Raw genomic sequence first — 23,686 nt, 5'->3', positions numbered from 1 at the left:
TCAGAATTGAGCTGAATTACTTGGTGGTGTGGGAGCAACTCCCCACCTTCCCCCCCATTGGAAACCAAAATAGTTTACATTCATTTTTTTGCAGTCAGCCTTCCAAATCCAGTGTGTGTGTGTGTGTGTGTGTGTGTGTGTGTGTGTGTAGAAATATTTTCCTATTCTTGAGAGTGATACTTTAATGTTTACATGTGTTGTAAAGTTTTTCTCTCACTTGACGGCTGATGATTGAGCACGGCCTATGTTTCTTTTTTTTAAGTATATTTTATTGATTATGTTGTTACAATAGTTTCAATTATTCCCCCTTTGCTCCCCTCTGCCCAGTTACCCCCTTCCCTCCAGCAATTCCACTCCCCTTAGTTCATGTCCATGGGTCGTGCATGTAAGTTCTTTGGCTTCACCCTTTCCTGTATTATTCTTAACTTCCCCTGTCTATTTCATACCAACCAATTATGCTTCTTAGTCCCTGCACCATTTCCCCACCTGTCCCCCCTCCCACTCCCATCTGAAAACCATCCAAATCATCTCCACACCTATGATCTGTTCCTATTCTAGTTTGCTTAGTAGGATTTGGTTTTTAATTTTTAGATTCAGTTGTTGATAAGTGAGTTTCTTGTCATTTTAGTGTTCATAGTTTTGATCTTTTTTCTCTTAAGTAAGTCTCGTTGACATTTCATATAATAATGGCTCAGTGATGATGAACTCTTTAGCTTCACCTTGTCTGGGAAGCACTTCATCTGCCCTTCCATTCTAAATGATAGCTGTGCTGGATAGAGTAATCTTGGTTGTAGGTCCTTGCTTTTCACCATGTTGAATACTTCTTGCCAGTCCCTTCTTGCCTGCAAAGTGCTTTTGAGAAATCAGCTGAGAGTCTTATAGACACCCCTTTGTAGGCAACTCTTTGCTTTTCTCTTGCTGCTTTTAGGATTCTCTCTTTATCTTTCAGCTTCAACATTTTAACCATGATGTGTCTTGGTGTGGTCCCCTCTGGATCCAGCTCGTCTGGGACTCTCTGTGCTTCCTGGACTTGTATGTCCGTTCTCTTCACAAAATTTGGGAAGTTTTCCTTCATTATTTCTTTACATAAGTTCCCAATTTCTTGCTCTTCTTCTTTTGGCATCCTTATGATTCAGATGTTGGCATGTTTAAAGGTGTCCCAGAGATTCCCAAGCCTCTCCTCATTTTTTTCAATGCCTGTCTCCTCAGTCGGTGCTGGTTGACTGTTTTTTTACTCCTTATGTTCCAAATCATCAATTTGAATCCTGATTTTCTTCCCTTCATCATTGGTTTTGTGTGGATTTTCCTTCATTTAACTTAGCATAGCCTTCACTTCTTTTCTTATGCATTTGCCATACTCAAGCATATCTGTCAAGCCTGTGAGCATCTTTATCACCAGTGTTTTAAACGATGCATCTGTTAGGTTGGCTATCTCCTCGTCACTCATTTCTCTCATCGGAACACTGATCCGCTCCCTCCTTTGGGCCATACTTCTCTGTCTCCTCATCTTGCCGGGCTCCCGTGTTTGTTTGCCTCTTGTGTTTAAGGTAGAGCTGTTGCTCCTGTTATGTTGTAAGAGGCGGAGCCTAAGGTATTCATCAGTACACAGCAACCTGTTTCACCACATTGTGGTGCTGTATGTGGGGGAGGTGTCTGGGAGGGAACAATGCTGCCTGTTCAGCACTCGCCCCTTTTTCCAGGCACTTCTCCCACTTCCGTATGGAACTGGCACCCCTGTAGCTCTTGCCCTGGCCATCGTTCCCAGAGTGGGTGGGTCTGCGGACATTCTAGGGTGGTGAGGGCCCTTTAAACAAGCGGACTCTGCTGAGAGACCAGCTGCTTCTGCCTCCATCCCAACCCCCACTGGTTTGCACAGTCAGAAGCAATGAGGCTTGATTTTCTCCGGTGCTGGAACCGTGAGTTCTGTGGTCTGGTGAGGAGCTGAGAATGCTCCCCAGGTGTCCATTCTGACTTTTTAAAACACGTAACTGTGCTTTCCACCAGCCTGATGCTGCTGCTGCTGCTGCCACCACCACACCGCATCCTCTCTGCCCCGGCTCCGCCCCTCCTACATGTCTGGATGAGTATTTCTTCTTTGTATGTTTGTTTGTTGGACGTCCATGCAGTTTGACTTTCTGGAACTTCTCATTGTTTGTAGTTTTGAGGTAGTTGTATTACTTCTTAATTGTGGAGGGAGATGCAGCGTGTTTGTTTACGCCTCCAACTTGGCCAGAAGTCTGCCTATGGTGCCTTATAGGAGGAGTCCGTAGTTTTAGCATAGTCCAAGTTTTGATGTTTGTCTTTATAACTAGTGCTTTTTATGTCTTCTTCAGAAATCCCTCCCTACTGTAAATTCATGCAGACAGCTCTGCTCTATTATCTTCTAACAACTCTATTTTCTTTTTCTTGTACAACAATAGATCTTCAATCCATCTGCACTTGATTTTATTGCATTGTGGGAGCTAGGGGTGCAATCTCATTCAACTGCATTCGGCTGCCTAGTTGCCCACATGTGTTATTGAAATGTTTATCATGCTTGGCCTGGTAGCATAGTTGATTAGAACATTGTTCCAATTAGCAAGGTTCACGGTTCAATCCCAGGTCAGGGAACATGCAGGAATCTATCAATTAATGCATCAGTAAGTGAAACACGAAGTTGATATTTCTCTCTCTCTCTCTCTCAGCAGGATGACAGCAAGTGGGTGAGGGGTGGGAGGGGTGGAGGGAAGGGAGGAATGAGGGAGGAGGTTGTTTGAGCATAAAGGAAAAAGGTTCATAGACATGCACAACGGTGCGGTGATTGCTGGGTGCAGGGGGTATAAGGGGACCAAATTGTACTGGAATATGAAATAAAAATTAAATAAAAAATAAAATCCATACATAAGAAAAACTAAAACTGATGTTTATCTTTTTGTTACTTCTCTGCATCACCTCCTCTATCTGCATGACATTTCCTGTGGTCTAGGTCTAGACGCCCTATTCCGTCCCAGTGGTCTAGTGGTGTAACACCGTGTCAGTGAATGCAACACCGCCTTATTGTCTGTAAGCCTTTACTGGGTCCTGAAGTCCTACAGAGCCTGTCCTTATACTTTGTTCTCTGTGTTTATATTGGCTGCATTTGGAAAAATTTACTTTCATATAAATTTTACAAGAGCGGTATCAAGTTTCCCAAAAGTGAACTTGGGGACTGGGTGACATGTTGCTTTAATTCTGCACATTCATCCCGGTAGAGTGGACTTCTACACTGTATTGTTTTACTATCCATCCACACGCATATTTCTTTATTTAGTAACATCTTTAATGTCCTTCAAACAGATTTATCATCTCTTTCACTGAAAAAGTGCATTTTATATTTTTATTTTGTACATATATGAACAGATATATTTCAGGTGTATTGTAAATTCTGATGCTCTTGTCAATGGCATCCTTTATAAAATCCTACCTTTTGTTTATTGTGCTGATAGAAAAATACATTTGATTTTTGGAATTCGATTTTGTCTCTAAGGCCCTTGCTAATTTTCATATTAAGCCCCCAAGTGCATCTCTATGTCGTCGTCGGCAGCCGTCCGTCTCGAGAGACGATGGCGTAGCTTCCCGAGAGTCTATCTGCACCGCCGAGAATGGCTGTGCAGTCCGATTCGGGAGTGACAATCCCTGCCACACTTGTTACAGGTGAAGGCAGATGGCCGTTGTTGCTGCTGTTGACGCTGCTTCCGCCTCGATCTTTTCTGGACCGCCTCCTCGTTGCGCGCAGCCTCTGCACGTGACGTACCTTGCCTGACCGCGAGCCTCCAGGCTAGGCGGTCGTCTGCTTGAACTTCCCATGTGTTGAGATTGATGGAGCATTGTGTCATGTCCTTTTTGCAGATGTCTTTGAACCGCAGTTTTGGGCGCCCTGTCAACCTCTTGCCTTCTGCTAGCTCGCCATAGAGGAGGTCTTTGGGGATACGGCCTGCACCCATTCTTTTGACATGGCCGAGCCACCTGAGGCGTCTCTCGCTAAGAACTGCATGCAAACTGCTCATATTGGCTCGCTTCAGCACCTCAGTGTTGGGGACCTTATCATGCCAGGCGACATGCAGGACGCGTCGCAGGCACCTCATGTGGAAGCTGTTGAGTTTCCTTTCTTGCCTTGCGTAGGTGGTCCACGTCTCGCTGCCATAGAGGAGAGTGCTGAGTACGCAGGCTTGGTAGATGCGCAGTCTGGTTTTCTCAGTGAGGCAGTGAGAGGGGGCAGGAGAAAGAGAGGGAGAGAAACATCAATGTGCAAGAGATACATTGATCAGTTGCCTCTCACACGCCACCAGCTGGGGTCCTGCAACCCAGGCGTGTGCCCCAAATTGAAGCAAAGACCTTTTGGTTCACATCTGACACTCAATGCACTGAGCCACATGTGCCAGGGCCAGCAGCGGGAATTCAATGTGAAGAGTTTGTTATGAGGGTGTTGGAACACAAACAGAGCAGAAGTGGAACTCTGTGTGGAAGACTTGGGCCACTCTAATGTCACCCAAGCAGCCAGTCTGAGTTCTTGTTTTAAGTACATATATGTATTATTGGGATATAATTGACATATAACTTAATGATTTGATATGCATATATATTGTAAAGTTGTCACCACAACATGTCTTGTTAACACCCATTACCACATAGTTTCCACTATTTTTTTCTTGTAATGAGACCTTTAAATAATCTTATGTCTCAGAAACTTTATTCACTAATATATTTTGAAAGAGTAGTACTATTTTATTATTTTATTTATCTGTATTATTTATTTATTTTTGAAAGAAGAGAAGGGAGGGAGAAAGAGAGGGAGAGAAACATCAATGCGTGGTTGCCTCTTGTGCACCCCCACCCAGGGACCCGGCCCGCAACCCAGCCATGTGCCCCGACCGGGAATCAAACCGGCGACCCTCCACTTCACAGGCCAGCACTCAGTCCACTGAGCCACACCAGCCAGGGCTCTCTTAGTAACTTTAAACTGTACAACACAGTATCATTAACTACCTCATTATAGTTACCAGTATAATACTAATACCCACTACTATTAACTACAGTCACCACGCTGTACCTGATGTCTTCATGATTTAATTATTTTGTAACGAAGACTGTACCTTTGACCCCCACACCCATTTTGCCCAATGCCACCCTCTGTCTGGCCACCAACCATCTATTCTGTCTGTGAGATGGATTCATTTCTTAAAGTTTCCACATCCTAGTGAAATCACACAGTATTTGTCTTTCTCTGTCTGATTTACTACACGTAGCAGGATGCACTCACGTTCCATTTGTGTACAGTAGATGTGAATTGGAGGATTTCCTCCTTGTTTATGGCACAGAAACATCCCATTGTATCTGTGCACGTTTTCTTCACCCATCATTTATTGGCAGACAAGACGGCTGTTGTAAACGATGCTGCAATGAACATAGACGTGCACACGTCTTTTTCAGTTAGTATTTTCATTTCCTCCAAATGAATACCCAGAAGTGGAACTGCTGGATATTATGGCAGCTTTTTAGTAATTATCAAAAACGTCCCCTACTGATTGACACGATGATCCCCAATTTACATTCTCAGAAACAGTGCAAGGGTGTTCTCCTCTCTGAATATTCGTGCCAACACTTTTTTCTTCTCATTTTTATAGTCCAGCTTGAGATTTGCTAGACCGCCTGGTGATGTGAATTGTGGGGTCACATCGAAGGAAATGATGCTTCCTTTAGTCCTTTGCTTGCACAAGATCATCTTCTTTGAAAACATGAATAGTCCGGGGTGAGTGGAGTGGAACTGGTTCACGTGTTCCCTGTGTCAGGAGCAGACCCCGGTTCTGTGGAGTCTGATATTTACACCAATGTTGAGATCATTGCTTCAGAAAAAAAGCAACATGTGGCACCTATGATCTTTTCTAAAGTGAGAAAACACATCACATCAAGTAAGAAAAACTAAAATGCTGAAAATGAAAATATAAAGAATTCAGAAAATGAGAGACTATTTTTATTAATAGTGTGGCATTCCTGTCTGGCACACCTGCAAACATGCTCTCTACCTGTTTTTGACTGATACTCCCTTTTGCCTTTTTATAGGAGAACAATTCTGTCGCACAGTAATAAATATTAATATTATGCTCATATAATAAAAGAATAGAAGAGAATTCAGCATTTCCGGCAGCACAAGTGATTGACGTTCTTTTTCCCCTGTACAGTTTAAGAAACGATCTTTCAATCACACCGCTTGTTACTGGGACATGTGAAATGTTTCACATCATTGTCATATTTGGGAAAAGTTTAAGTTTTTTCTTTCATGGAAGAGCAGTGGGCTTGAAGGTTATTTCCACACGTCCCTGGAGCCCTTGCTGAAGCTTTGAAAAGGGACGCATGCGTGAGGGGCCCTGAGGATGGAACTGGGTAAGTTTTAAGTTGGCGAACTTGCTGCTGTGCCTCTGGGGTCCCAGCTGAATGGGGTCAGATCTGCCTGCACATGTCCTGATTTGGGGGGTGTCTGTGTGCCATCGCTGTCCCACAGGCCCTCCGACACTTGAAGAGGAACATGTGTGTATCTCATGTCTCCAAAACGCTCAGAGCAAAGGGCTTTGAGACCCAGCTTTCCCCGGGGTTCCACCTTCCACTGGAGTTGAGATTAAATTTCTTCCTCTCTTTTAGCAGTTGGTGATCTAAATAAAAGTTAAACTCATCTTTTTCCAGAACGTTCAAGGTTTTGGGTAGAGAGTGGGAGCCTGGATTCACTAGGACCAGCTCTGACCATGACGGCCCCTGGGCGACCTACCTCTTGACTTAAACATCAGCTACAAGGCGATCACTTTCAGATCCACATGTGAACGAGCCTGTCACCCACTGGAGGCTTCAGTATATCACCTGCAGGCTCAGGTTAGAGGTGACACAGGACGATTTCTCAGCCCTCAATGCACCCCTATCACTCTTGAGCACAAGTTCCCCCTCCAGGCCTGGCCACAGTCTGTCACCCATGGCTTCCTGTTGGGGTGTCCTCGGCCCCACCCCACAGCGGGGCATTCCCCTCCCCGACACGGGGACCGGGACCCTCTCTGCCTGTCAGATGCAGACATGGTGCTCCTGCTGCTGCTGCCCCTGCTGTGGGGGGGTGAGTGGGCTGAGGACGGGGGACGGGCAGGTGGGGGAAGGGAAGGGGTTACAGCTGAGCCTCTGTGTCCCCCCAGGGTCCCTGCAGGAGAAGCAAGGCTATGGGCTCCGAGTGCAGGAATCGGTGCGTGTGCAGGAGGGTCTGTGCGTCCACGTGCCCTGCTCCTTCTCCTACCCCGGGAGTTCGTGGTATTCCATAAGCAATCCCTACACCTACTGGTACCGGCGTGGGGACAACACAGATTATGATTCTCCTGTGGCCACAAACAACCCAAATAAACCAGTGAAGAGAGAAACCCACGGCCGATTCCTCCTCGCGGACCCCACGACCAGCGACTGTTCCCTGAGCATCAGAGACGCCAGGAGGAGTGACTCAGGAACCTACGTCTTCCAAGTGGAGAGAGGAAGTGCTGTGAAATATACTTACCAGGATAAGACGCTGACACTGCAGGTGACAGGTACGCCAGGGTCACTGGCTGAGACATGTGAGCCCATTTTTGAACAGGAAGAGGACCCTGGGACATTCTGTGATTCAGGGCTTGAGTCCCGGGTGCTCATATGAGACACAGGACCTGGGTGATCGGGGGCACCAAGGCCCGGGTCCCTTGCACGGTCTCAGTCTGGGTACCTAACCCTGGGGCCCCAGCACCTCCCTCTTGCCTCCTCAGACCTGACACAGAAACCAGACATCCACATTCCGGAGCCCCTGGAGTCTGGCCGCCCCACGCAGCTGACCTGCAGCCTGCCAGGGTCCTGCGAAGGGAGACGTCCTCTCAGCTTCTCCTGGGCGGGAGCCGCTGTTGACTCTGAAGCCCTGGACCCTCCGCTCCTCTGTGCTCACCTTCACCCCGAGGCCCTGGCACCACAGCTGCCACCTCACCTGTCAGGTGACACACCAAGTAACTGGGGTGACCACGCAGAGAACCATCCGGCTCAATGTCTCCTGTGAGTGTTGGAGGGATGGCTGGTTCCCTGGGGGCAGTGGGACTGGCTTGTGTGTGTGTGTGTGTGTGTGTGTGTGTGCACTGGAGGCTGATCTCCCTGAGAACACCCGTGCACGGATCTGAGTGCAGGCGGGAAGGGGGCCCGAAGAACACCTATCTTTCCTTCCTGGTTCCAACCGTCCCTCCTTGAGTTGGGGTGACTTCCATCCGCTCCTCCCCCCTGAAGCTGGGCCATGTCTTTCTGTCCCAGATGCCCCACAGAACCTCACCATAGGCATGTCCTTCAGAAATGTCACAGGTAGGAAAGAACCTCAGTCTCTGGTGCTGGGACCTGCTCCTGGGGCCGCCATGGAGCTGAGGGGGGAACAGTTGAATGGGATCAGATTTGGGAGATGCAAGGCTGAAAGTCATCACCCTCCCTTCCTCACCTCCATGGGTGGGCATCTGCCCCTCTGTGTTCCATAGCGGCATCTCCCTCTCTCCACCGCCCCACTCCCTTCACTTCTCTCCCCCAGCCCTCAAGATCCTGCAAACCACATTCCTTCCCATCCCGGAGGGCGAGGCGCCGCGGCTGCTCTGTGTGGCTGACAGCAACCCTCCTGCAGCGCTGAGCTGGTTCCGGGGTCCCCCAGCCCTGAACGCCACCCCCATCTCCAGCACCGCGATCCTGGAGCTGCCTCGCGTGGGGTCGGGGGAAGAAGGAGAGCTCACCTGCCGCGCTCGGCACCCGCTGGGCTCCCAAAGTATCTCTCTCAGCGTCTCTGTGCACTGTGAGTGTGGGGACCCCTGGGGGCAGGTGACCTGGGTCCCCGGGGGGCAGAGGCACCGCTGACCTTCTCCCCGCTCCCCGCAGACCCCCCGCAGCTGCTGGGACCCGCCTGCTCCTGGGAGGAGGACGAGGGTCTGCGCTGCAACTGCTCCTCCCAAGCCCAGCCGCCCCCCTCGCTGCGCTGGCGGCTGGGGGAGCGGCTGCTGGAGGGGACCCCCAGCGACGGCTCCTACACGGTCACCTCCCGCTCAGCCGGGCCCTGGGCCCACAGCGCCCTGAGCCTCCGCACGGGGCTCGGCGCCGGCCTCCGACTCAGCTGCGAGGCCGGGAACGTCCACGGGGCCCAGAGCGCCTCTGTCCTGCTGCTGTCGCCGCCGCCAGGTCGGGGCCTGCTGGGGACAGAGGCTTAGGGAGAGAGGGTGGGGTCGGAGAGGAGCTGGTACCGGGGAGAGGGGCTGCGGCCGGGAAGGGCGTGATTGCTAAGACCGGACCCTCCGTTTAGTGTCTGCACAGAACCTACCCCGGGTTCTGCAAGGAGGTGAGAAGACAAGACACTGAGTCCCGTGAGTGTTGAGCTCATGCCCCTCTTCTCTGCAGGGCAGTCGGCATCCGTGTCGGGAGCCCTTCCTGCGGCTCTTGGAGGTGCTGGTGCCATGGCCCTGCTGTTGCTGTGTCTGTGTCTCATCTACTTTCGCATGTGAGCCTGTGTCCCGGGGACGTACAGGAAGCTTTGTTGTAGGGGGTACAGATGGAGGACCTGAGTCCAAGGTGTAGCTGAGTACATACACAAAGATCTTTGGGGGTGGCGGGGAGGATAGGGTAGCCGCTCTATTGAGATAGAATTCCTGTATGTTTAAAGTGTACCACTCAATGGCTTCTAGTTCAGTCACAGAGTTGTGCACCAGTCACCACAATCATATTTATAATATTTTCATTAACACAAAGTGAACAAAAAATCCCATCTTTGTTGTTTTGCCTTCATTCTCCTCCCAACCCCAGGCAGCCACTAATCTATTTCCCATGTCTCTAGATTTGCTTATTCTCCACATTTCATAGAAATGGAATCCTACAATACACTGTCCTTTGTGAATGATTTATTTCCACTTAGCATATTTTCAAGATTCCTGTCTCTTTATTTTATTTCTTTTTATTTCCAAATAAGACTCTATGATATGGATAGGGCACATTTTATCTGTCTCTTTGTTCATCGAAGGACAGTTGGGTTGATTCTACATTGGGGCAATCCTTAACACTGTATGATTTCTCGTGAATAAGTTTCTCTCTGTATAGAGGCATATTGGGATGTAAGTTTCGTCTTAGCCAAACACCTGGTCATCCAGGGGACGGAGCACACACTTGCAAATAAGAGGATCTCTGAGTCTGGTTCCAGGGTCTGGATGCTCAGTTGTGTTACCAGGGAGTGGGGGCAGCCTGCCCACCTGTGTCTGAGCCATTGTGGCTCTGACTTCTTCCCTTAGAGTGAAAGCCAGAAGGAAGCAAGCAGCCAGGAAACCAGAGGTCAGAAATGATGAAGACACTGTCATAGGAACAGTCTCCTTGGTGAGTGATGAGGGTGTCTTCTCCTGCAGTGAAGGGAGCCAGGTTGGGCACATCCATTCAATAAGTCCAGACAGAACTTCCCAGCATTTCACCAAACCTGCACCTCTGTGGTCAGCTGAACAGAGAGCTGGGAGCTGACCTCCCCTCCATCTCCTGGAGCCAACGGTCAGTCTCCTGCCCCAGCCCTGCTGACCATTTAGCCCACCTCACCTCTCTGCCTGGTACAGCCTGCCAGAACCATTGCCACAAAACTATTACTTTCTACTCTTCTGGGCATCTTGCCTCACCTCTCCTCATCTCAGTTTCTCTATCTGTAAATGGAAATAATAAGACTATCATTTACACTTGATTTCTGTGAGGATGAAATGTGATTAGTAGCCCTCAATATGGTCTAATCAACCGTAGTATTACAAAATTTTAAATGATTGAGCAAATAGTTGAGTTTATGATTAGTTGTGTGGAATATGAAAATGAATGAATTACTGTTGGGTCTGCCCAACTTCCCCCTGGGTCCATGTCTACCTTACTCTTCTCTGACTCTCTTCTCTCCCCTTCACTCAGGGTTTCCAGCAAAACCCTGGGCCAGAGAGGCCCCCAGACCAAGTGTCATTCCCAGAGGATGGCTCTCTGTTGAGAGAGGAGCAAGACGTCCAGTATTCTAACATCACCTTTCATGGGAGGAAGCCACAGGAGCTTCAGAACAAGGAGGCCACCAGCACCTGCATGTACTCAGAAATCAAGAAAACCAGCAAACAAGGAATCAGTCCGATCTCGGTTTTGGATGGAGGCATAACAGCCTCTCTGGGGGAAAGGAGTAAGAAACTAATTGGTGAAGCATGAGGAGACCTTGTGCGATATTCACATTAATCACTGGAAGAGCATCTGAATGCAGAGCAGAAAGAAGAAAGGTAACTAGGTTGGAGACCCTTGGGCTCAAGTACAGGCTTCAGCACTTCCTAAGGCATTGTCATCAAGAAGTTCACTTCGTTTTTCCATTCTTCAGTTTCTCGTTCTGTAAACACAAATCATACATCCGACTCTAAGTGGCTGTGAATATTAAAGAAATTAAGAATCAACACAGGTCCAGGGCTTGCCTGTGTCTTTCTTTGAACAGAAAAATCCTGGTGTCAAGTTCTCCTTCAGCCATAGAAAACATGGTGGCAAATTGATGGTGTCATTTCCACCCCAGAACTCTTCAATGGGAAATACATGCCCGTCGGCCTGGCGTTCGGTTCATGATACAGTATCTTATAGTTTCTCTGGGGAGCACAGGACTGTTAATCTCAGGTTTGTGGGTTCTAGCCTCACATTGGGTGCCACTTGAGAGAGACTCTGGGTCCCTCAGAGTGGATGAAGAAACTACTCAGAAAGTCACCATCTGAGGAACGAAGGGAGGGGTTTTTTTTCTGAGGAAAATCGCCCCTGTTTCTTTATTAGCTAGTGTTTTTATCTACTTTATACATGGGAATTGCATAAGAAAAACATGCAGCCCTTCACCAAATGTTTGGGAGTAATAACAAAGGGAAACACTGATCAATACAGGGTTGAAACGCCTAGGTTTTTCACACAAGTTCAAAAACATTTTCTTTTACTTAATCGTTCTGTTTTTCATAGTCTACTGACAAGAATTTGGGACTACTCAGAGAAAAACAGAGCAGGTTCCCTTTTGCGTTAAAGCCACTTTGCATTTTTTTCTACCTTTAAAACACCCTAGAGGGTGGGATTCATAGAAAGCATGAAAGACAAAAACCAGCCGGTTAAGACCCAGGTTCCCGTTTTCGGGCCGGGCTCCACACAGAGGTCGTCAAAGTCTTTTGAACCATGCCTGCCTGTCTCCCACAAACTTCGTGGCAAATTGATTGTGTCATTTCCATCCCAGAACTCTTCACAAGGAAATATATGTCTGTCAGCCTGGTGTTCGGTTCATGATACGGTATCTTATAGTTTCTCTGGGGCCATCTCACCTCGCTGTGACCTGTCCATTCTTCCAGCACCTTCTGACTGTCGACCCCTTCCCCATCCCATTAACGGTTCCACTCGGATCTTTCCAACAGCCTGTGGACTGTGAACAAGAGCTGACTGGGTACTTCATCACCAAAAAAGATTCTTTTGGAGAAAACAAAAGTCTGTGAGGCAGTCACTGCAGCCCCAGTGAGCCACATGCACATGCTAAGCAAGAAAGCAGCTAAGAAGCACTTTTTACAAAGCAGAAGAGGAAGTTCAGGGGAGAAGGTGTTATGACCATAGAGCTCTGCTGTGACCATAGACTGTTTCCTATAGGGCTTTCAGAACTACTTAGGGTGTCACAGCACTCCCCACAGGCCTCCCGATTCCTGGCTGGGTTAGTCCTCCGTGGTAAAACGGTACATGCCAGAGGCCTGACGCTGCCTCTCCTACACAAACCGCTTACAGACTCCCTGGCCTGAGACAGTACATTACAGGCATCTTCCCCTGGCATCTATCTCCTCACCAATCTTCTCCTTGTGGCCTTTGTTCTTTAACCTTCTATGGTGGTTCCTACAAAAATGTTAGCAATTTGAGGTCCCCCTCCTGGAGGCCACACCGCCTTGGTTTCATCTGACGTACACCAACCTGTCCTTCAAACCTGAGTTCTTGGACAGACTTGGGTTGAGAGGGTGAACTGAAAACTCATTCTTCCACCTGCATACTTGATATAATTTAATTTTCAAAGAAATCTCAAACAAAATCAGCCAAAAATTCAAGAGCAGTCGCATAGCATAAGTAGCTATCAGTAATCGCTTTTGATTGTGGGGACATTAGTCCTCCTTATTTTTGGAAGAGATGTTCCAATACCCACAGTGGGTGCTTGAAACTGCAGATAGTACACAATCTGATACACACATGGCATGTTCTACACACATCTCTGATAAAGATTAATTTATATATTAGGCACAATTAGGGATTAAAAATAATGACTAATAATAAAGTAGAAGAATTGTAATAATATACTGTGATGAAGGTTGTGTGATTGTGGTCTCCCCATCTCTCAAAATATCTTTTTCTCTTGTACGAACCCTTCTTCCTGAGCTGCTGTAAGATGTCACAATGCCTCTGTGATGAGATGTAGGCAGGTGAATGTTACAGGCATTGTGACATAACATGAGGCTACTATAAAGGTGACTTGAACACCAGCGCCCAGATACGGCAATTGTCCAACTGATAACCTAGTCAGCTCAAGTGACTAACAAGCAGGCAGTGTGTAAGCATGGAGACACTGGTAAAGGGGTTCATATTGGCAGGACAGACAGAGGCATAGAGGGTTCATCATACTACTCAGCCCATGGAGAAATTTAAAACATGAGTAATTTAGTTCTGGAATCTTCCATTTACTACATACAGACCGTGGTTGAACACAGTTAACTGAAACCGTGGAAAACACAACTGCAGAGAAGAGGAGATGACTCTACTAATCCTGTTTCTTCCAAGTTTCTAAGGGTTGTTGCTGAAGTGTGTCCTATAATCATAATAAAAGCAACAAGGGCTGGGCCAGCCACAACATTGGCTGCAGCGGGGGAAATGTCTGGTGTGGCCACAAGTATTATGGGCCCAGGTGAGCGCCCCTGTGACACAGAACAAGCACCTGAACACAGGTGACTTATTTCCTGAACTTTTGAAAATGTGCTTGAGGAAAGAAGTGGACAATTACAGTGTGAAAGTAGGATGACTTTGGTCCCCCACATCCAGTATACCAACCCCATTTGCAGTGGGCTAAGAAGTTGAATAGTGACTCTTGTTTTGGTAATAACTGGTTAAGTCATCTGCTCAAGGTCTCTGGCCAAAATGGAGGCCTAGATCGACATGCTGCGTCTTCTGCACAACTAAGAAGGAACACAACTACCTCAAAACTAGAGACAATCAGAAGTTCCAGAAAACCAAGCTGCATGGAACTCCAACAAACAATGATGTAAATAAGAAATACTCATCCAGACAGGTAGGAGAGACGGAGATGGGGCAGAGAGGATGCGGTGTCGCAGTAGCAGCGGCGGGTCGGTTGGAAGCACAGTCACACGTTTTAAAAGGTCAGGAGGGACACCTGGGGAGTGTTCCCAGCTCCTCACCAGATCTCGCAGCTCACGGTCCCAGCACTGGGGAAAATCAAGCCTCATTGCTTCTGACTGTGCAGACCAGTAGGGTTGGGGCGGAGAAAGAAACTGCCGGTCTCAGCAGAGTCCACTTGTTTAAGGGGCCCCACAGTCCTAGAACATTCACAGACCCACCCACTCTGGGAACGACGGCGAGGGCAGCAGCTAGAGGGGCGCCAGTCCAGTGCAGAAGTGGGAGAGGTCCCTGGAAAAGGGGTGAGTGCTGGGCTGGCAGTATTGTTTCTCTTGGGCCCCTCCCCCGCATCCAGCGCCACAACATCGTGAAACAGGTCGCCCTGTACTGAGAAATCCCTAAGGCCCTGCCCCTTATAACCTAACAGGAGTGACAGCTCTACCTGGGACACAGGAGCCTGTCAGAATGAGGAGACAAAGAAGTATGGCCCAAAAGGGGGAATGGATCAAGGTTCCAGTGGGAGAACTAAGCGACAAGGAGATAGACCACCTAATAGATGAGGAAACAGACAACCTAACAGATGCAGAATTCAAAACACTGGTGATAAATATGCTCACAGGCTTGACAGATATGCTTGAGTATGGCAAGCGCATAAGAGAAGAAGTGAAGGCTATGTTAAGTGAAACAAAGGAAAATCCACACAAAAGCAATGCTGAAGGGAAGGAAACCAGGGTTCAAATCAATGATTTGGAACATAAGGAAGAAAAAAACAGTCAACCAGTGCAGAATGAGGAGGCAAGAATTGAAAAACATGAGAAAAACTTCCCAAATTTTGTGAAGGAGATGGACATACAGGTCTAGGAAGCACGTAGGGTTCTGGGTGAGCTGGACCCAGAGGGGACCACACCAGAGTGCATCATGACTGAGACGCCAAAGGTGAAAGATAAAGAGAGTCCTGGTGGCAGCAAGAGAGAGACAGAGAGTTGCTTACAGGGGGGTGCCTGTAGGACTATCAGCTGATTTCTCAGAGGACACTTTGCAGGCAGGAAGGGACTGGCAAGCAGTATTCAATGTGATGAAAGACAACCTGCAACCAGAATTACTCTATCCAGCAAAGCTATCATTTAGAATGGAAGGGCAGATAAGGTGCTTCCCAGAGAAGGTAAAGCTAAAGGAGTTCATCATCACCAAGTTATTATTATACGAAATATTAAAGGGACTTATTTAAGACAAAGATCAAAACTATGAACATTAAAATGACAACAAACTCACAACTATCAACAACTGAATCTAAAAAATAAAAACAAAATCCAACTAAGCAAACAACCAGAACAGGAACAGAATCATAGGTATGGGGATAAGTTGGAGGGTTATCAGCTGGGAGAGGGAAGGGGGAGAAATGGGGAAATGGTACAAAGACTAAGAAGCATAACTGGTTGGTACAAAATAGACAAGGAGAGGTTAAGAATAATATAGAAATGGCAAAGCCAAAGAACTTATATGCATGACCCATGGACATGAACTAAGGGGGTGAGAGTGCTGGAGGGAAGGGGGTACTGGGCATAGGGGAGCAAAGGGAAAAAAATTGGAACAACTGTAACAACATAATCAATATAACATACTTTAAAAAATCATCTGCTCAAGATTTGTGCTGAGAACAACAAAAATCTCTGAAAAATAAATAGAGAAATTAAAATCTCTCATTTTATAAGCATAGAATAATTTAAAAGACTGAAAATGGGAACTTACAGTCTTGTATTTTTGGGAATGCTTGAATCCTGAAAATTAGACAGATATCTAAGTCATAACACCATAGTTTCCAATGACATTTGCCCATACTGATCATGTGTGCTTTGGTTCTGTGGCCTTTGCGTCTTGGAAATTAAAGTCAGGACTCTGGCTCTTCCCAAGGTGGGGAGTTTGTATCAGGGTAACAGTGAGTCAAAGATAACCACAGTCAAGGAGAAAATATAAACAGCAACCAGAGGAAAAAAGACCGATTGCATTCAAAAGAGTAGCAGTTTAATTGAAATGTCACTAGTAACCATGGACAGCATAAAAAAGCACTTTCTAATCTATGCTCTGTAGAGACAATTCAAAAATGAGGAAGTAATACAGATCCTGTGAAACCAAGAAATGGGGAAAGTCATTGTCAGTAGAATAAAAATATAGTTTGAAAATCCTTGACAGTTATAAGAGCTAAGTCCAAAATGGGTGTGGTGGGATCGATTAACTTTACACTTTCTAATATTTGTATACTCTCTGGGAGGAGAGAGAGCTTTTCACTTACTAACAGTTAATTAATTATGCAGTAAGTTTTATGGTAATGACTATACAAATAGAATCCTAATGTATAATTAATGAACTAAAATCAGTCAACAATATACTGTGAAAAACTTAGTAAATCAAAATAAGACAAGAAAAAAGGAGAAAAAGTAATGTGACATTGCTGGCACATATGTAAAATAAATGTAATGTGGATACTTATGTTGAATACAATTAGATAAAGGCTTCAGGGAAAAACAGAGGGTCAGCTTGGGTCAATATCATGCTCTTTATAATATATGCATCTAAATTATAAGGAGAGCAAATGTCAAAATCAAAGTAGATGAAAGTAAATACTGTGCCAACATTAAGAGAAAGAAAGTTGGAGTAACCCTATCCTATTAACCTCAAACAAAATACATGTTACTACATCATTTGACTACTGTAAAGTCCTAAAGCAACTGTCTTGTTGAAGAATAATAGACAGGTGCTGTGATTATAAGCAAAGGCAGAAAAATAGATGACCCCAAATGTCAATATGATGGTAACCTCCGAGGAGCTTGGAGAGAATATTCTGAGGTTCCTGCAGAGCCTTCTTGTTCTATATCTTAACTTGAGATATGATCACATAATAAACTTATCAGTATATATTTATATAATATAAACTATATTAATGAGGTATCACATTATACATTGAGTATATTTATAAACCTATAATATTTTTACATTATATAAAATACAATATGATGAATTGCAGCATACTATTAATGATAATAATTAGTTACATATTAATTATAATGTTTATAAGTCATATTTACATAATAGAAACTATAAAAATATATAAAGTTTACACAATATGAACTATAACTATATTTTTCATAACCAATACATGTAAAACTACTTGAGCCAGGAAATGTTTTATGTTCCAATGGTCACATTTTGCAGAAAAATTTGAAGGAATAGTAACATTATGAAATAGGAGGAGGACATATCAGAAGTGTGAGAGAAAAAGCAGAAGCACGAACCCAGCCCACTGTCACGCATACGCCTGCCTCTCCTTATCAAGAGAGACCCAGCCTTTCCGAAGCAGCCCTGACTTAGGTGCCCTGCTTACCTGAGGCTCAGCCCTTGTGCCTCTGAACTGTGTTCCAGGACCACGGACAGCGGCAACCCTTCCTTAATGAGCTCCTGGGTCTGGCATGGTGGGTGGTGCGTCCCCTATAGGCAGAGCCTGGACCTGGTGACATTCTGTCCTACAGGACAGAGGTGCACCCAAACTCCTGTCTCAGTTTCCCCCTGAGTGTCCCCGCATCCTAGGGAAGAGGAGCCTTAGCTCCAGAGACACAATGCATGTCTCAGAGGCCCCTGGGTTCTTTGCCCCTCAGGGCTGATTCTACTGTCACCCTCTCCAGAAAACATGTGCCAGCCTCCTGCCTTTCCTCCCTTCACTTTCTTTCCTCACAACAGTGGACTGACGTTTTGTCTTGCTTTTCATCCCTTCCTTGTACTGTCACGGACGGAGCCCTGGAGAACAGAACCATGATCTGTGATCCTTTTCTGTGCGTGGCAGTAGGCCCAGTGCTGATTCAGCTCACCTGAAGAAACGAGGCATCAGAAGACCAGGTGAGACGTGTTTGGAGCTGGTAGGTCACACAAACACATCCTGGGTTTCAACTGGTCCCACATGAAGGGTAAACAGTCAGATTGGGGAAAGGATTCTGAGGCCTCGGGGTAACGCAGCATGAAGAGAATTGTCATGAAGGGCAGGGAAAGCCAGGCAAGGCCAGGGGCAAATGGAAGAGGGGTCAGGAGAGGGAGATTCAATAGATACCCTAAAGAGGGGAGGCCTTTTGTGGCTGGAGGAACTTTATACAAGTTAGAAGGAGTGAATGCAGGATTCATGGGAACGCTGAGAATGAGCTAACAGCCACACTCCAGTCCAGTGGCTTTCTAACCTCAAACTGCCAGCAGGAAGCCACCAACACACTCACTCCTGGGACTGGTGTCAGGGCTGCCCTTCTCAATCCTAGCCTCTGACCCTAAGGGATCCCTTGCCATGAGTGTGAGATCAGCCCTACCTTCTGGAGGTTTTTTGTGTGACCAGGCCTGGGCTGAGGACCAGGACGGACATAGATTAGGTTTCAAGTAGATCCTGGCCCCTAGACCCTCCTTTGCTGAGAGAAATGTTTTGAAAATTCTGAGAGAGCAGAGAGAGACCTCTATATGTCTGTTCTCTGAAGGGGGTGGGGATGACCACTTGGGACAGGTGACATGATGGAGGTGGGATGGAAAGGGGCCATCCTGACAGGTTGTCACCAGATCTACAGTGAGAGGAGCTCTGGCTCTGCCTTCCCTTCCCTATTTTTTACTGGGGAGAAGGGAAGCTTTTGAGAGAGGGCGGGTTTGGAAGAGACCCCTCTAAAAAGAGTGTACTTATCTACTGCTTCCCGGAGAGCAGGGACTGATCTGGTGCTGTCTGGTGTCCCAGCCTTGCCCCCTCTAAGGTCAGGCTGTTGCCACTGTCCCTGCTGTGTGTATGTGGGATAAGAGGGCTGTGGGACACCATCTTCCCTATTTATTGGAAACAACTTAGAGAAGCACTCGGGGCAGGATCTGCAGGTATGAGGATGGGGGACATGGTGAGGACAAAGTGCTTGTAGGTCCTTGTGCTCTGACCTTCTCTCATCCTCAAACCTGCGGCTTTACTCTAGAATAGCCTACATCTTCTCACTTAAGGAAGAGGCCAACATATACCACGGTCCTCCTATGCCCAAAGAGACCTGGTCAAAAGCTGAAGGAGATGACCAACACTCTTGGGCATACTCCACGTTTTGGGGAAACTCCACCTATGACCGTACCCTGAGGAACAGAGGTACCTAGATGGGGAGAGCTGGACACTGTTCTTTAGGGAGTGAAGACTGCTTAGGAGATACTGTGACATTAAAAGCCCTCCAGGTGTCATATGTTTCTTAGTGGTGTCTTGGTCTCTTTTCTCATGCTGACTCAGAGACATGACCTTCACCTTCTGGGAACCCTGGGATCTGAACAATGGCGCCTGGTTGGGAGTATGACATTCAACCTTCACTGGCAACATTTCACCCTGAGTCTCCCTCCACCAACACACCTCTTGTGATGCAGAAAGGCCTGTGCATCCTTGGACCTTCTCCACCCAGGACCCCAGCTCAACTCAGCTCTTGTTTATGCTGCTGGTTCTGGGAAAGAGCCGTGCTCACCTGGGGGCTCCAGTGACCACACAGAACAGTCTCAATTGTGTAAGTAGACGGCCAGGGCAAGGCCCTCCTCTGTGCTCACCCAGACCAGCAATTGCCCCCACGCATGAGGGGTGCCCACATGTGGACATGGGGACACCCTAACTCTCTGGGTACAACAGGTCCTCACTGGGGTGGGCTGTAGAAGAGGACATGGGGATGGGGTGTGTGGGACACAGAGCAGGGAGGGCATAGAGCAAGCAATCTCTGCTGTGACTCATTCGTTGGGGACAGGCCAGCTGGTCCTGGGAGAGACAGGTTGTGGGGAAGCCCCTCAGTGGTGGCACCACAGAACTTCAGGGGAAAAAGGCACTCAGAGCAGAGAAGAATATTGAGAAGATAGATATTCCAGTTCAGGTGACATGATTCGGACAGTGGCTTGCCATGTTATTTCAAATCTTTCTACTAGAAACATTTTTTTAAAGACACCATGTAACATGGATTAAATCTGTTAAAGGTTTGGAGTTAATGAAAAGAGAATTTATATAGTGAAGATGGAAGAATCAGGAAGTGAAAGCTATAAGCAGAGTGATTGGAGCCACTTTTCCCGCGTATTGACTGCTGATTCTGAGCACTCACTGAGACCTAAATAGACCATTCACAAGTCTCCTGGGTCCAGGAAAGGGGTCTTGCCAAAGAGGGGGGCACTGGCAAACATTGCATACTGTGGTTGGGACCCTAAAGATGAGGGTGGACTGGAGAGAGATGAGATCCCTTAGGGACTGAAGTCAATTTTTAATTTCCTCAACCCTTGACCGGATTGCAGCGACCCACCTGCTACAGGCAACAGTAAATGTATCTGGAGGAAGAGAATACTGCCCAGATCTAACGCGGTCTGTATCATGGGTCATAGCTGCATCAGACAGGATGTGACCAGGGAAACAGCTATCAGGTGAATAATGAGGAGAAGGGATTTAGTAGAAAACCCAGTCCTTACACATTATGCCCAGAGAAGGAAAACTCTGACTCCAAAAAACCTCCGCTGCCTTGCGGCATACCTCTTCAGGGGAAAGGCTAAGGGAGTAAACCCCGACAGAAAATCCGGAGCCGGAGTCTCTAAGGCGGTTTGACGTTGTAGTCAACACCGGCAACTCCTGCGGCGCACCTGAAGCCAAGCTGTATTGACTCCGTCTTTCCCTTGGACCCTTCAGCTGCGAAGAGAGGGGGGGTCTGCTGCATGGGCAACAGCAGACCCTCCATATCACCCTGCCCAGGCTCTGTAGCTTCAGCTTCACTGGAGAGGACACTCCAGCGTCACAATAAGATGTAGATTCAACACGGGAGGAGACAGATACCGTGTCACTCCTGAGTTGGACTGCACAGCCATTCTCGGCGGTGCAGATAGACTCTTAAGAAGCTACACCATTGTCTCTCGAGACGGACGGCTGCCGACGACGACGACACATTATGCCAGGAGCCAGGAAGTGATGTTCTGGAGGGAGCAAGAGGGGAAAAGGGAGCATCATGAAGCAACTCCCCTGAGGCACGGGTGTGGGTGGACATGAGAGAGCTGGCCCAGGATGTGAGAAGCCAAGATGTCCATCACCAACATGGGAGTCCGAAGGGGAAGCTCACAGAAATTTCCAGGGGGAAGCTGTTGCCTCTTTGTGGCCACTGCCTCTGTTGGGACACAGCCAGGTGGCTGGTGGTGGGCTTGATGTTGGTTTTGGTCATCAGGGTTGTCGATTGGGAGGATGGGATGCACATGGAGCAAGGCGAAGCAAATTGTCTCATGTGTTACATCTGGTTTGACAGTTGTTCACAGCAGGACGAATAGTCTGGTACCAGCCATTGCATCCTGCATGGTTCTTTATTTCACATATCCCAATTTGACAATGCAATTCCCTCTTCCAGCATCTATTTACTTGATCGTGTTGATGACAAAGTCCATGCATGACACTCCTTCACCTGGATGCCATGTGATCATGTTCATACATTTTTCTTCTTTATGATTGTTTTGTCTGTATTTGGAAGGTTTTACTTCAATATACATTTTACAATAGAAGTACTAAGTTCCACAAAATTCAACTGGAAGATATGGTGACATTTGCCTTAATTGTGCAGGCTAATTTGGGTGAAATAGACTTTTATACAATATTGTTTTCATATCCATAAACATATGTATTTTTGCATTTATTTACATCTTTATGTCCTTTTATGCAGATTTATCATTTTTCCATTGAAAAAGCACATAATATATTTTTGTCATGTACATACCTGAATATCTCTCTTCGAGGTGTACCATAATTTTTGATGCTATCATCAATGGCATCTTGTATAACATCCATCTTTGGTATTGCTGTGGTATAGGAATGCACTTGATTTCTGTAATCTGCTTTTGTCTCTAGCAACCTTGATAAACTCTCTTGGTAAAGCCCCAGATGTATCTGCACATACTTGTGGATTTTTCTATATATGCAATCATTGACGAACTAAGACAGCTTTGTTTTCTTTTCCATTTTCATAGCTTTTACTTCTTATTTCCTTTGTAGACTATGACCTGATGCTACTGCATTAGGTGTGGTGTTTGCTGAAGTCATCCCCTATCCCATTAAGGAAATTTGCCTTTATTCCTAGTTGACGGTGCATTTTATCATGAAAGCATTTGAAATAACCCACTACTCATTGTTTTATCTTTTTTTTTTTTTTTTTTTTTTTTTTTTTTTTACTTTTATTAGTATTTATTTTATGCTGAATTTACTCCCGGGCCATAAGCTTTTGTTTCTTCAGTTTCTTCTGGGATATCTTTTTCTTCTGTGCCACCTCCTCTTCTGGTTTAGGAACGATCTGCTCCTTTTCAGTGAGGATCATCTCAATGTGGCAGGGAGAGCTCATGTACGGATTAATCCGCCCGTGAGCTCTGTAAGTTCTGCGTCGCATCTTGGGAGCTTTGTTCACCTGGATGTGCTTGATGACCAGAGAATCCACATCTAAACCCTTAAGTTCAGCATTACTCTCTGCGTTTTTCAGCACGTGCAGCAAAAACTCAGCACTCTTTTTGGGCCATCGACCCTGTGTCCAGCCCCACTGTTTGGCCTGGGCACACCTACCAACTCCCCCGTTGTATCGACGGAAGGGGACACACTGCTTCTTTAAAGTGACATCTTTCAGATACTTGGTGGCCTTCCGAATGTGCATGCCCTTGATGGCTTGGGCAGTTTCACGTGTGTTCTTAAAGTGAACATGAAGATTCAAACCTCTCGATTTGCATGACTTCGTGGGGTTTTCTGGGTCAAGCGAATAGCGAACCATTTTCAGAGGTCACCTCTGGTCACTTTCTGGAAGAGGAAGAGCCTATCACTTTTTTCATTTATTTTATTTTATTGTTGTTCAATTACAGTTGACCCAGTTTTTCCCCCATTGCTCTCTCCTGCCACACCCACACCCACTCCCACAGTCAATCCTCTCCCTGTTGTTCCTATCCATGGATCATTTATACTTGATCCTTGACTAGATGCTCCCCTTCTTTCTCCCATTTTCCCTCTCCTGCCTCCCCTCTGATCACTGTCTGTTCCTTATTTCCATGACATTGGTTCTATTTTCTCATCTGTTTTGTTCATTAGGTTCCACTTACATATGAGGTCATATGGAATTTGTCTTTCACCACTTGGCTTATTTCTCTTAGCATAATACTATCTAGTTCCATCCATGCTAATTGAATACTCAGAGGCCAGTCAGGAACACAGAAGCCCCACTATGTATTTCACCAGTAGGAATTTAATGTAAGGAATGTGTTATGCCAATGTTGGACA

The 23,686-nt window shown here is 46.5% G+C and overlaps 1 pseudogene; it reads left to right on the top strand.

The window, feature by feature from the left end:
* Nucleotides 1-7,074: 7,074 nt before the first annotated feature.
* On the top strand, nt 7,075-9,524 carry LOC149995232 (sialic acid-binding Ig-like lectin 5; annotated as a pseudogene).
* The last annotated feature ends 14,162 nt before the right edge of the window (nt 9,525-23,686 follow it).

The sequence above is a fragment of the Furipterus horrens genome, unplaced genomic scaffold (assembly GCF_987537825.1).
Source record: "Furipterus horrens unplaced genomic scaffold, mFurHor1.1.pri manual_scaffold_13, whole genome shotgun sequence".
Classification (NCBI taxonomy): Eukaryota; Metazoa; Chordata; class Mammalia; order Chiroptera; family Furipteridae; genus Furipterus; species Furipterus horrens.
This window is presented reverse-complemented; position numbering and strand designations above follow the sequence as displayed.